Genomic DNA, 13,729 nt, shown 5'->3' on the forward strand with positions numbered 1-13,729 from the left:
TGTGTTCAGAGGGGAAACACCACACGTATCTCTATCAAAACCACCTCAGATGCAGTGGAGGGATGTAGAGATGTTCTTACGAGATTCCATGCACAGTTACAATGACTACCAACCCGTACCTGGCTCCTGTTGGAGCTATGACAAAAAACACAATGTGTGGCGGTTCCCTTTGGGATGGAGAGTTCAAACCACTCTCACCACACACTTGCAGGACCCAACCTGACAAATTTTTTCTGTTCTGGAGGGGGGATCATGTCCAGATCTAGATCGCCTCCCGGAAGGGTTGTGGTCGTCCTCCCCCACTGATGTAGGACTGGTAAAGGGGTTCCCACCATACAAAGTAATTGTGAAATCAGAACACCGCCCGGTAGTTAGACAATACCCGTTAAAACCTGAGGCAGAGAAAGGTATAGCCCCTGTAGTGCAGGATATGTTGGCATCAGGAATATTGCGAGAGGCTCCTGAGGCCACTTGCAATACTCCTATCTTCCCTGTCCAGAAGGGACATACAGGGAAATGGCGCATGGTGCAGGATTTAAGACCAGTTAATAACATAGTGCAACACGCAGCACCAGACGTGCCCAACCCACACTTATTGCTCAACTCATTAACCCCTGATAAAAGTTACTTCTCAGTAGTTGATCTCAGTAATGCATTTTTCTCAGTACCATTGCACTCTGATTCTCAACATTTATTTGGTTTCACCTATAAGGGAAAAAAATACACATATACTAGACTCCCTCAAGGGTTTTCAGAAAGTCCACATGTATATACCATGGCCCTTAGATATTCTATGAGTACCTGTAAAATACCATCCCATAGTCAAGTGCTACTGTATGTAGATGATATATTAATTGCTTCAGATACAAAACAGCATTGTAAGGAAGCCACACTGTTGGTGTTACAGCATTTATATGATACAGGACATAAAGCATCAAAACAAAAATTACAATATTGCAGGGAGGAAGTTGTATATCTTGGACATAAACTCTCCCAACAAGGTCGATCATTATTAGAAACTAGAAAACAGGCAATACAAGAGGCACCAAAGCCAAAGACTAAACAGCAAATGATGTCCTTCTTAGGACTTTGTAATTATTGCAGAGAATGGCTACCTGATTATGCCGCACTCATTCAACCTCTGCAAACCTTAATTTATGGGAAAGACATGGCCTTAAAAGATAAAATTCAGTGGACAAAAGAAGGAGAATTGGCATTCACAAACTTAAAAATGATGCTACAAACAAATGTGATACTTGCCTTACCAGATTATCAACAACCATTTACCTTATGTGTTGATGCTAATCAAGGTTATATGAAAGCGGTATTAACACAGCCGTTCGGGACAAAGGAAAGACCACTAGCATTCTATTCTAAACGATTAGATGCAGTAGCAGCTGGTTTTCCACAATGTTTGCAAGCATGTGCAGCTGCTGCAGAAGCAGTAAAATTATCAGCAGAATTAGTGTTGTGTCACCCACTCACCCTGAAGGTGCCACATTCAGTTTCATTAGTTTTACTGCAGACGCCGCTTCCGTTCCTCACACATGCTAGACATCTGACCTTAGTCTCACTCCTGCTTTCACAGTCAAACATTACTATACAGCGATGTGGTCCTCTTAACCCTAGCACCCTTCTTCCGACAACGGAAGATGGAGAGCCACATTCGTGCAAAGCAGTTGTGGAAGAGCAAACAAAACCCAGAGCAGATATTTTACAGACCCCAATTTCAGATTCAATGGTTGTTTATGTAGATGGATCAGCATCAAAAAATGATATGGGAAAAAATAAGGTCGGGTATGCTGTAGTTACATCTACTGAAGTGTTAGAGGCCAATGCACTCCCACCTGCTTGTTCAGCACAAGCGGCTGAACTCTATGCTGTAATTAGGGCATGCGAGCTATTCAAAAATAAGTCACTTACTATATACACTGATAGTCAATATGTGTTTGGAGCTGTTCATCACCATGCAAGAGTGTGGAAAAATAGAGGTTTTAAAACATCGCAGGGAACGTCTCTAACTCACACAAACTTACTACTTAGATTATTAGATGTTGTACAATTACCGACTCGCCTTGCACTGTGCAAATGTAAAGCACACCAAACCGATGCTTCCACAATAGCTAAAGGAAACAACTTTGCAGATAAAACTGCCAAAGAAGCGGCCCTGAAACAGCCCACCTTATCAGTGGCAGACATTCTTTTCATAGATAGTGATGTGCTGTGTGATGCACAGATTCATGCTCCTAAAACAGAAATACAGAGTTGGATCAAGAGAGGAGCAATACAGCAAGGGAAAGTTTACTATATGAATGACAAGCCCATCCTACCAAAAAACTTATACAAAACAGCTGCCTTAGTGAGCCATGGAAATACTCATGTCTCAACAGGAGGGATGGTACATATTATCCAGCAATACTTTTATGCTATAAATTTTTCTGATTATGCAAAGCAATTTTGTAGAACATGCTTAATTTGCTGTAAACATAATGCACAGGGTAACATGAGACCAAAACGTGGCCAGTTCCCTGTAGCTGAGTACCCGTTTCAAGTTGTACATATGGATTTTATTGAATTATCTTGGTCACAAGGGAAGAAGTACTGTCTAGTCATTATAGACACCTTTTCTAAGTGGGTAGAAATATACCCTGTAAAGCACTGTGATGCAATGACTGTTGCAAAATGTTTGGTAGGCCATTATTTCCCTACTTATGGCATACCTCATATTATAAGATCAGACAATGGGACTCATTTTGTAAATCAGACCATGTCCCTTTGTTCACAAGCATTAGGTTTTACGCTTAAGAATCATTGTGCTTATCACCCTCAGAGTGCAGGCTTAGTGGAGAGAACTAACGGCACTATTAAAACAAGGCTCAGAAAAACAATGGAAGAGACAAAAAGGCCGTGGCCAGAATGTTTGTCTCTAGTAAAATTGTGGATGAGAATAACTCCCATTCCTGCAGGATTAACACCTTTTGAGATAGTGTACGGAAGGCCGTTTCCTCTAGCAACCGAAATGAGTGATATAGGGAAAGCGGACAGAGAAAATACATTGGCTAATTGGATGCGAAAGTTGCTATCATCACAACAAAAACATAGCCCCGGTAGTCTGCCAGTAAATTCTGTTTCTAATCAACAGGATAACTTGCAGCCAGGGGATTGGATCCTGGTCAAGGTCCTGTTGCGGAAGGAGTGGAGCACACCCCGGTGGGACGGTCCTTATCAAGTCCTCCTCACAACACCAACAGCTGTGAAAATAGCAGAACGACCTTCCTGGATACACAAAAGTCACTGTAAACCCATCAAGCCCTTATCAGAGGCCTCAGCGACAGAGTAGCAGTGGAAGTCCGCTACAAAGGCACAGTAACCAATAGGGTGCTGCTGTCTCAACCCGGTGAAGAAAACAACTGAGCTGCACTCTATTAGGATGGCTCTGACGGGGTGGGGATGTGGTAAGGTGACTCTAGGGGTCATTCTTGTTGTTGGACTTGTATGGTTGTCCTTGCTCCCACTAGCTCCATTGCAACACCTACGGCGATGGACCCATGACGACTTCCATCTGCGCCCATTGCCTGCTGACCACTCACACCCGTTCATGAAGAACTACTGGTATCGATATGTACATGACACTGTAACAGCAAAAAATGTGACGAATTGCTATGTTTGTTCTGTGATGCCTACTCATAGTGAAGGACCCACTGTATATGGAAAACCCATGAATATGTCCCAGGCCAAATGTGCTGCATCTTTTGCAGGTATAGGGTACCAAAGTATTGTTTCACTTATCCGTAGATGGAGACTATGTTAATATCACCACTAATGGGTCAGGTAATATTACTGTAAAAACTGTTGTGCAAGATGCCACAGGAATATACCCAGATGACCCTTGGTTCCAAAACGGCACATGTCTCCAAGACTTTTGGGTGGATTTCAACGTAACTAAAACCAATGTATCATTCCCCTTTTCTGTCCTAATATATCAAGACCCAACCACATATAATCATTCAGTCTGCTACAAACAGAATAATGGTACTAGGTGGATCGGAGGCAATACCACGAATTGTCATACGACCTTCGTTAGCAGCATGTACGGCTCTCCTGTCTCGTTCTTGGGGCCCAGTAATGGAACTTATTGGGTGGACGGTGTGGCTTGGTTATGCGGACCTCGTGCATACTTTGTCCTACCACCGAACTGGTTTGGAGTGTGCGCTCCTATTTTTGTTTCAGATCACACCTTCCTGATAGCACAGGGAAGTAAGGTTTCCATCAGAAGCAGGAGGAAGCGTTCGATATCAATACAACCCCATGACAGTTTGTGGGGAACAGACGTACCCCCTGAACATAAACTGTGGGGAACAGGCAGTAAAGTTGCGCTGTCCCTATTCCCCTGGGCAGGAGTCGGAAAGCTCATGCTACGAGTAGAAACTCTAAATTATAGACTAGGTCTTTTCATAAATAGTTCGATACTAATTGATCAACAACAAAACGAACAATTGGACATAACCAGACAGATGGTTATCCAGAACCGTATGGCATTAGACCTACTGACAGCTGCACAAGGAGGAGTATGTGTCCTCCTGAATCAAACGTGCTGCACTTACATTCCTGACAACGTGCACTCACCTAATATGACAATTGCCCTCGACCGCCTCCGTGACTTACAAAAAGTGATGACCATGGACAGTCAACCGCAGTCCTCCTGGCTGGACTGGTTTGTTACAGGAACATGGTGGTCCATACTGATGAAAATGTGCCTACCTTTTGTTTTGTTTTTTATTTTGTTTTTCTGTTGTTTTATAACTGTTATACCATGTTTGAAAATGTTTATTAATCAAGCTCTTAATGCTGCTTTTCGGACACACAGTACAATGTTTCTCTCCCTTACTCAGAATATGGAGACAGAGCCTGTTTCCAGCGATAGCGATGAAGAAGACATGTAATTCATAATGACGGCTGAGCCGAAAGCACCCGTGCAGGGCTCGGACCTGAAGTAACGGAATTAGATGTTTTTCTATGATAAACAGGAGGAACGACTCCTGATGGTTTTCTGTACTCCACAGTTAGGATGATGATGATGTGATCTAAATGACAGTTGTACTGGAAATGCTTTTGCAACTTGTACAATACTGATGTTTTTGATCATACTGTCATGATAAACAGGAGGGACTGTTAGGTTGAAGAAACTGTTATTAATCATTTTGTTATCACTCCTGTATGATCAGCAATGAATGTAAATATGTATATATATTATTTTGTTTTCCCCTAGCCTCATACTTTAGATTATATTAATAATAGCATTCCCACCTTAGCAAAACCAGAACTTTCTCTCACCTCCCTATTCTGCATGACTCTTGCGCCTCCCACTGACTATAAATAAAGGAGTCAAGGGGAACCACCCTTTGTAACACATTCTGCTGTAGTTTGCATTGCAGAGAGTGTGGGTACCCTTGCAAGTAAAACTGTAACCTGTGTGTGTCTCATAAATGTGGAGTTGGGGTGGAAACGCCGGGCGCTTTCCCCAACATTTTTAATAAACATCGTTTGTTGATCTCTGTGGTTTGTCTCAGGTTTTCAGTTTATTTTAGAGGCTTTTAATATTTTACTTAGACCTTTTTCATATGCATGCTATCAGTATGGAATAAATTGCTTAAATATAATTTCATTCAGTTGATTTATACTAGTATATTTTTGCTTACAGACAAAATTATACGGCGGTGCACACTACCATGCCGGGACAAGGTACATTGTCACCCGGACTTGGCTTCCTCCCTACAACTGTGAGCCACTTCAATCCCTTCCTGTAAGTACAAATTTTCCTGGGTGATTATTATTTAGAACTAGTGTAAGAGTACTTCATGTAAAATATTGATCTCCATTTCAGAATGATGCAGAGAGGAAGGACATTATTGTGTTCCCACTATGGACTCCTGGGCATTTTTAGCTTTGTGTATGTAGGAGCACATCAATACCATACAATACACTTAACCGAATAAAAGCCCAAAAGTCTGAGGATGTTAGGATTTTAAGATTTTATTGTAATTGTGTCAGTTACATCTTGGTACAGCTTTAATTTACGCATTTTAAGCCATGGGCAACTACTGTGAATCATTGACTGACTGTTATTGCAATGGCATTGCTTAACACCTTGAGTAACTGTCTCTTAGGTGATGAAGCCAGGTATAAAAGAAATGTTCTTTCTCGACTCATGATGTGCTAAGAAAAGGACATGATTTGGTGGCCACCAATATGTGTCACTCTTGAGGTCAATTTTCTGTTTATGTTAGTGTGCAGGAACCTGTTCAGTGTTCCAGGTTAAGTACATTTTAGATCACGTTCTGATCTATTTTGTGTTCAGCATGTCTTCAGTTTATTCAGTGAATTCACATGCTTACTTGACAGACCTGTACTGTGGAGTACAGCCTTTTGATTAAAAGGTGATACATCAGATGTTAAATCAGATATTTAAATAATAGTATTAAAATACCTAGAAGATGAGTTCTGACAGTAGAATTGGTTTATCCGATATAGTTACCAAATTATGTCATTAAATTGTCGTTATAATTGGGCAGTGCAGTTCAGTCTGAATAAATGTGTCAGCTAAATGCTGTAAATGTTAAAATATGATGAAACAGAAATTACAGAACTTCTGTAGAGGTTGATCAAGACTAAGCATATGAATGTACTTTCGGGTCAGTCCATGCCAAATCAACCAGGGGCTCCATGGGCATCATTCCTGGTTTTGATGAAAACTTGGTATTTAAAATTTGATCCTTATAGAGAACACTGGAAATTCCCCAAGTTTTATTGAAAAATTCTGATGCAGTCCAAAGTTATGGCCCTTTCAAATTTGGGTGCCACGCCCCTTTTTTGCACTCACGAATCACGCATGTAATTTGTAAGGGTTTTCAAGAGACCATATGTTCGCTTCTAAGCATGCTAGAGAGCTGAAAATTGCTCTCCTGGTATACTTTTCCCTGCTCTTTCAGAATCTGGCATTAAAATTAAGCTCACGGGAAGCACTTCAAAGCTATGGACTTGCAAACATCAGTTTTTGGTTCACTTTGGACTGCATCTGAATTTTTCAATAAAACTTGGGGAATTTTCAGTGTTCTCTATAAGGATCAAAATACCAAGTTTTCATCAAAATCAGGAATGATGCGCATGGAACTTTTCTGGACATTGGTTGATTTGGCACGGACTGACCCTTTCACATTTTGCTAATTGTGTACAGGCTGTGTTTTTAAGCCTGTTTATAAAGAGCATGCTGCTGCAGCATTAACAGTTAACAGTTGTTAACAATTAATACTTTATTTGTACTAGCAGTAAAGGTGGACCTTCATTAACGACGTCACTTCCTTGTTTAGGGCCTCGTTAGCATTCAACGGATTTGTTCGTTTAGTTAGAATGAGTAATGGCAGCAGAAGAGCTTGCAGTAAATATTTCTGCCTTAGCAGATGACATGGAAATTAATCGGGTATCAGCAGTAGATGCGTTTGATAGGTCGTTTGTGTTGTCACAGAGGGTAGAGGAACTTACAATCTTAACTGGACTTGATACGAGAAGGGTGCAAACTAATGTAGCTCAGGCGTTACATCAAGTCACGCAGTTGGTTACACGCAGATTGGGGAGACATGCCATCGAGATACCTGTGGTGGCCATTGAGGGCACAAGGAAGTGACGTCGTTAATGAAGGTCCACCTTGATGAGCGGTCTGACAGTTGGGAATTGCAAATTGAGTTTTCTCCCGAACATGCAATGCAATTCCCGGGGACGCCATTGCCATTTGAATAAAGAGGCAACAAGCCCATGGTAATACGAAATGCAATTCAGTGATTTGTTATTCTATTTGTTATTCAAAATATTTTTAAATGAATTAAGGATTTCATAAGCACTTTGCACATTGAAATGCCGATTGCAGAATGTATTTTCAAATTACATGCACAGATTAAATATTGAAATGACAAATGCGTGCTCTGATTGAATATTGAATTGACAATTGCCAAATGAATTTCCATTTGAGTAAAGAGGCAAAAAGCCCATGGCAAAACGAAATGCAATTCAGTGAATTGTCATTCTATTTTTTATTCAAAACATTATGAAATTAATTAAGGATTGCATAAGCACTTTGCACATTGAATTGCCGATTGCAAAATATATTTTCAAATTACATGCACAGATTAAATATTGAAATGAGAAATGCATGCTCTGATTGAATATTGAATTGACAATTGCAAAATGAATTGCCATTTGAATTTTTGTGCTTATAATCTTCCATACTTGTTCAGTCCAAGAGCCGTACGTTTGTATTTGGTTAACGTTTGCTCCCTTAACTGTAATCCTTTATTATGTTTATGATTTAAGTTCTGCATTTTAAGTATGTTTAAATACCTTATTTATGAAGGATGGCATAACATTGCGTTCTTAGTGCAGTCAGCCCATGCTAAGTCGGCTGCAGAGCTATTGTGCTAACTCATTTAAATATTGTTTAAATATAAAAGGCTGTTAATTTATCATTCCGGAACGAGATAATTGCTGTTATTTGGCGGTGTGTGATGTTTACCGGGAGTTCAATTTGGTTGTTGCAGAACCACACGTATATCCCCACGAAAGCAAGTTGCTCTTGTTAATAAAGGCTGGTGGAACGACGGACTGATGCATTCTGACCGATGCACACTCAGGGCTCATAACGCCATAAGCAAGCAACATTAATAGGCGGCACCTCCTTCTTCACAAGTCCCTCTAATGATTAAAATGCATCAGCAGCTGCAAAGCTATTCACAATCGGACGTGCCATCATCACCCACCTTCACACACAGACTGGGGAGCCCCTTTCAGTCCAGGCAGGAGACCAACACTGAGTCCCGATAAGTGCCAGGCGATGCACGCTCCGGTTAGTACTGAGTTCTCCCCCTTCCTTTAGGCCACTTAAAAAAAAAAATTGGTTCTCGTCCCCTCCCGACCCGCCGAAATGCCTCCGACCCGAATTTTTTTTAAATTTTTATTTCGTAAAAATCGCATGGAAAACGCCCAAGAATGACGAAATTTGAATTTCCCGTGCATTCCACATCGACGATTGTCGATTCGGAACCACTCGGGAACCCTCGGCGCAGATGCCGTTTTCCAGCCATTTTGTTTACACTTACTTTGAGTGGGGAAATTCTCGGATGTTTTCAAGAGGGTCCAGCTGCAGAAGACTGTAGAGTGGAACTCCACAGGAAATATGTCAGCTCCACAGGAAACACGTGATCTTTAAGAACGTAAAGTGGGGCTAATCTTTACGCCGTAAAATGGAGCTCCACAGGAAACACGCCATCTACACTGTGTTTGTACCAAGAGAGAGTCTGGACTAAGTCTTCGAACCTGAAGTAAGTTAAGCGACGCGACAAACATATAAAAATAATATCGTGTGCACACAATATTTGAGTCTAACGTTATGTTGCTTGACGAGCTGTTTTAGCACTTGTCATATAGAGCTGGCTTTCCATGAAAACGTTTAATGTTTACTTTAAAAAAAAAAATGTATTTTTGCTCGTTTTGCTGCAAAGTCTTATTAACCATCTGACAGTTACGTGTATTTAGTTAGAAGCCGTAGGCGCAGTAATCCTTACACTTTGTATTGTGTTTTCTGATATTACAGTTGCCATTACATTAAAAGGAACATTGTTTTATAAACCAAATTGTAAACATGGATCCCCGTTTAAAAGCGGCTTTGCTTTTTCAAGGTATGTTGCATCCGATTTCATGCGCAGTGAGTTTGTTATAAAGATTATCGAAAATATGTAGTAAAAATCAACAAATTCTTTTAATAATTTCACCAACATGACAAGTAGATAGTAATAAGCATTGTTTTTAATAAACATCGTTTGTTGATCTCTGTGGTTTGTCTCAGGTTTTCAGTTTATTTTAGAGGCTTTTAATATTTTACTTAGACCTTTTTCATATGCATGCTTTCAGTATGGAATAAATTTCTTAAATATAATTTCATTCAGTTGATTTATACTAGTATATTTTTGCTTACAGACAAAATTATACGGCGGTGCACACTACCATGCCGGGACAAGGTACATTGTCACCCGGACTTGGCTTCCTCCCTACAACTGTGAGCCACTTCAATCCCTTCCTGTAAGTACAAATTTTCCTGGGTGATTATTATTTAGAACTAGTGTAAGAGTACTTCATGTAAAATATTGATCTCCATTTCAGAATGATGCAGAGAGGAAGGACATTATTGTGTTCCCACTATGGACTCCTGGGCATTTTTAGCTTTGTGTATGTAGGAGCACATCAATACCATACAATACACTTAACCGAATAAAAGCCCAAAAGTCTGAGGATGTTAGGATTTTAAGATTTTATTGTAATTGTGTCAGTTACATCTTGGTACAGCTTTAATTTACGCATTTTAAGCCATGGGCAACTACTGTGAATCATTGACTGACTGTTATTGCAATGGCATTGCTTAACACCTTGAGTAACTGTCTCTTAGGTGATGAAGCCAGGTATAAAAGAAATGTTCTTTCTCGACTCATGATGTGCTAAGAAAAGGACATGATTTGGTGGCCACCAATATGTGTCACTCTTGAGGTCAATTTTCTGTTTATGTTAGTGTGCAGGAACCTGTTCAGTGTTCCAGGTTAAGTACATTTTAGATCACGTTCTGATCTATTTTGTGTTCAGCATGTCTTCAGTTTATTCAGTGAATTCACATGCTTACTTGACAGACCTGTACTGTGGAGTACAGCCTTTTGATTAAAAGGTGATACATCAGATGTTAAATCAGATATTTAAATAATAGTATTAAAATACCTAGAAGATGAGTTCTGACAGTAGAATTGGTTTATCCGATATAGTTACCAAATTATGTCATTAAATTGTCGTTATAATTGGGCAGTGCAGTTCAGTCTGAATAAATGTGTCAGCTAAATGCTGTAAATGTTAAAATATGATGAAACAGAAATTACAGAACTTCTGTAGAGGTTGATCAAGACTAAGCATATGAATGTACTTTCGGGTCAGTCCATGCCAAATCAACCAGGGGCTCCATGGGCATCATTCCTGGTTTTGATGAAAACTTGGTATTTAAAATTTGATCCTTATAGAGAACACTGGAAATTCCCCAAGTTTTATTGAAAAATTCTGATGCAGTCCAAAGTTATGGCCCTTTCAAATTTGGGTGCCACGCCCCTTTTTTGCACTCACGAATCACGCATGTAATTTGTAAGGGTTTTCAAGAGACCATATGTTCGCTTCTAAGCATGCTAGAGAGCTGAAAATTGCTCTCCTGGTATACTTTTCCCTGCTCTTTCAGAATCTGGCATTAAAATTAAGCTCACGGGAAGCACTTCAAAGCTATGGACTTGCAAACATCAGTTTTTGGTTCACTTTGGACTGCATCTGAATTTTTCAATAAAACTTGGGGAATTTTCAGTGTTCTCTATAAGGATCAAAATACCAAGTTTTCATCAAAATCAGGAATGATGCGCATGGAACTTTTCTGGACATTGGTTGATTTGGCACGGACTGACCCTTTCACATTTTGCTAATTGTGTACAGGCTGTGTTTTTAAGCCTGTTTATAAAGAGCATGCTGCTGCAGCATTAACAGTTAACAGTTGTTAACAATTAATACTTTATTTGTACTAGCAGTAATTTCTGTATGTTATATCTTAAAATAACAGGAAGCTTGCAGAGAATATCAGTCCAGGGGAGTGGTCTGAAATGAATGGCTTTGAGTTGGAGGTATGTGATCATGTGTGTGATTATATAGAGATTTTCTAATACAGGTATATTGATGAAATGTGATTAAAGAGTGTTTTATCCCATTGTGATAATAAAGGGGTTTCCAAGCCAAGACTTTGAGGTTGACTGTGGCATCTACATGTTGATGGTAAGATTCGTCATTCAGATATTTTTGGACTGTCAAGATGCTTTTGAGAATAAGTCATGAACATTGACATTTATTTTTTAATTGACAGTCTGCTTTATATGTGGTGCTGGATGCTCCCTTTTATTACACCATAGTAAGTAGCTCTTTTTAGAGAGCAATAAAGTATGTGTGCAAAGAAGTCACTAAATGACACTAAATTGATTTTTAATAGTTAGACATGCCGAAATTGCGGAAATGGTGCACGTGCCTGCTGCTAATGGAAAACTTCGATCTCCGAAGGTCAGTGTGTGTGTGTATCTGTTAAGTTTGACTGAAAAATGAAATTAAAGACACATTATTAATATCAGTATTTCTCCATTATAAGTTATGGGAAGGTATTTGCACACTGGACAAAGGAATCAGAGGCTGTGCTGAGAGGTGAACATGCACCTGTATTCAGACTAAGAAAGCGCAAATCTGTGGAACTTAGCCTGGTCAGTGCACACTTTAAACCTTACTTTTAGCAGTAAATTGTTTTACTTCTGAAAAAGTGTTATAATAATGTTTCTTCCTATGCTTCTGACAGAAACCAGCAGAAGGGATGTGCTGGATGGAGACAACATAGAATCCAAGGAGCCATTCCTCTTTGGTTTTCAGGTCCAAGAGGACATGGAATTATTTTTACAGGCCTGTGTTGACCAGCGGGGCCTTCGGGTTAATGCTGTCTGTTATAAGAATGATTAAATTACTGGCACATGAGTGTGTTGATTATTATTTTTTTATTTCATCCTGTTTGTTGTTGCCTTCTAAATAAATGTAACAGTTTATTAAATATAATTATTACATGTCGATCATCATTTATACAACTAGTGTGTGTGTGTGTGTGTGTGTGTGTGTGTGTATGTATGTATGTATGTATGTATGTATGTATGTGTATATATATATATATAATATATATATATATATATTATTTTCTATATTATTTTCTATATTATTTTCTATATATATGTGTGTGTTTATAACACTTAAGATATCTTATGACTTTATATGTATATATACGCCTGGCTCGTCCGATCCTCGTGTGTGCCACGCCCCCTGATTATGCTTCCCTGATCTTGCCCAGCTGTGTCCGATTATATTCGCCCAGTCCTGTCTATTTCAGTCCATGTCTTGCCTTAGTTCATTGTCCGTCATTGATGTTACTGATGTTTGTTGATGTCAGTGCCTGCGTTTTGCCCCCTTTGGTCCTGCCCGTCAATAAATCCCTGTTTTTCCCCGTATTCCGCCTGCCTGCCTGCTTCCTGCCCACTCGCCTGCCCGTGCGATCACCCGCTTCACCTACGATCGCAACCACCGATCTTGACATACATATACACATATATAAACTTTTCTATAATGAACAAAAACATGTGTTTATTCGCCAGAATTTTAAAACTGACGTTCTACTGTAACAGAGTGGAGATCGCGTGTTTCCTGTGGAGCTCCACTTTACGTCGTAAAGATTAGCCCCACTTTGCGTTATTAAAAATCACGTGTTTCCTGTGGAGCTGACATATTTCCTGTGGAGCTCCACTCTACAGTCGTCTGCAGCTGGACCCTTCTCGATGTTTTAGGTCTTTTTCTCCATGCCATGGCCTTTGTGGTAGCCAGTATCGCCCAGGAATGGAGAGGGGTGCTCCTGAAGGACTGATACGGTGTGAAGATCGTTGTAGTGTGTATATATTCAGACTTTCTCAAAGACTTTTGAAGGAATAGTTCATGGACAGTGTGTTTGAATAGAACAGGGTTTCGTGATGTGATTTGGGCCAGTGCAGTTAAATTCCTATAGTCTTGAAAATACTAGCTTCAATCTAGTTTTCTC

The 13,729-nt window shown here is 39.8% G+C and overlaps 2 protein-coding genes and 1 long non-coding RNA gene across 12 annotated transcripts in view; 1 reads left to right on the plus strand and 2 right to left on the minus strand.

Annotated features, from left to right (window-relative positions):
* The window catches only part of LOC125745818 (uncharacterized), a 32,455-nt gene extending 19,828 nt beyond the window's left edge, over positions 1-12,627 (plus strand). For 4 of the 7 annotated variants that reach the window (XR_007398770.1, XR_007398773.1, XR_007398774.1 and 1 more), the window contains exons 4-5: positions 11,681-11,741; positions 11,839-12,094. This is a non-coding gene — a long non-coding RNA (uncharacterized LOC125745818). Of the gene's footprint in view, positions 1-8,087; positions 9,369-9,640; positions 9,726-10,023; positions 10,126-11,680; positions 11,742-11,838; positions 12,095-12,253; positions 12,363-12,454 lie in introns of those variants that run through there. The other 3 variants (XR_007398771.1, XR_007398776.1, XR_007398775.1) reach the window with 3 other exon arrangements.
* Positions 1-13,729, minus strand: part of LOC125745807 (uncharacterized) — a 260,830-nt gene that overhangs the window by 150,288 nt on the left and 96,813 nt on the right. The window lies entirely within an intron of this gene.
* Positions 1-13,729, minus strand: part of LOC125745795 (uncharacterized) — a 201,294-nt gene that overhangs the window by 13,583 nt on the left and 173,982 nt on the right. The window lies entirely within an intron of this gene.

This window comes from Brienomyrus brachyistius, chromosome 7, assembly GCF_023856365.1.
Source record: "Brienomyrus brachyistius isolate T26 chromosome 7, BBRACH_0.4, whole genome shotgun sequence".
NCBI classification, from domain to species: Eukaryota; Metazoa; Chordata; class Actinopteri; order Osteoglossiformes; family Mormyridae; genus Brienomyrus; species Brienomyrus brachyistius.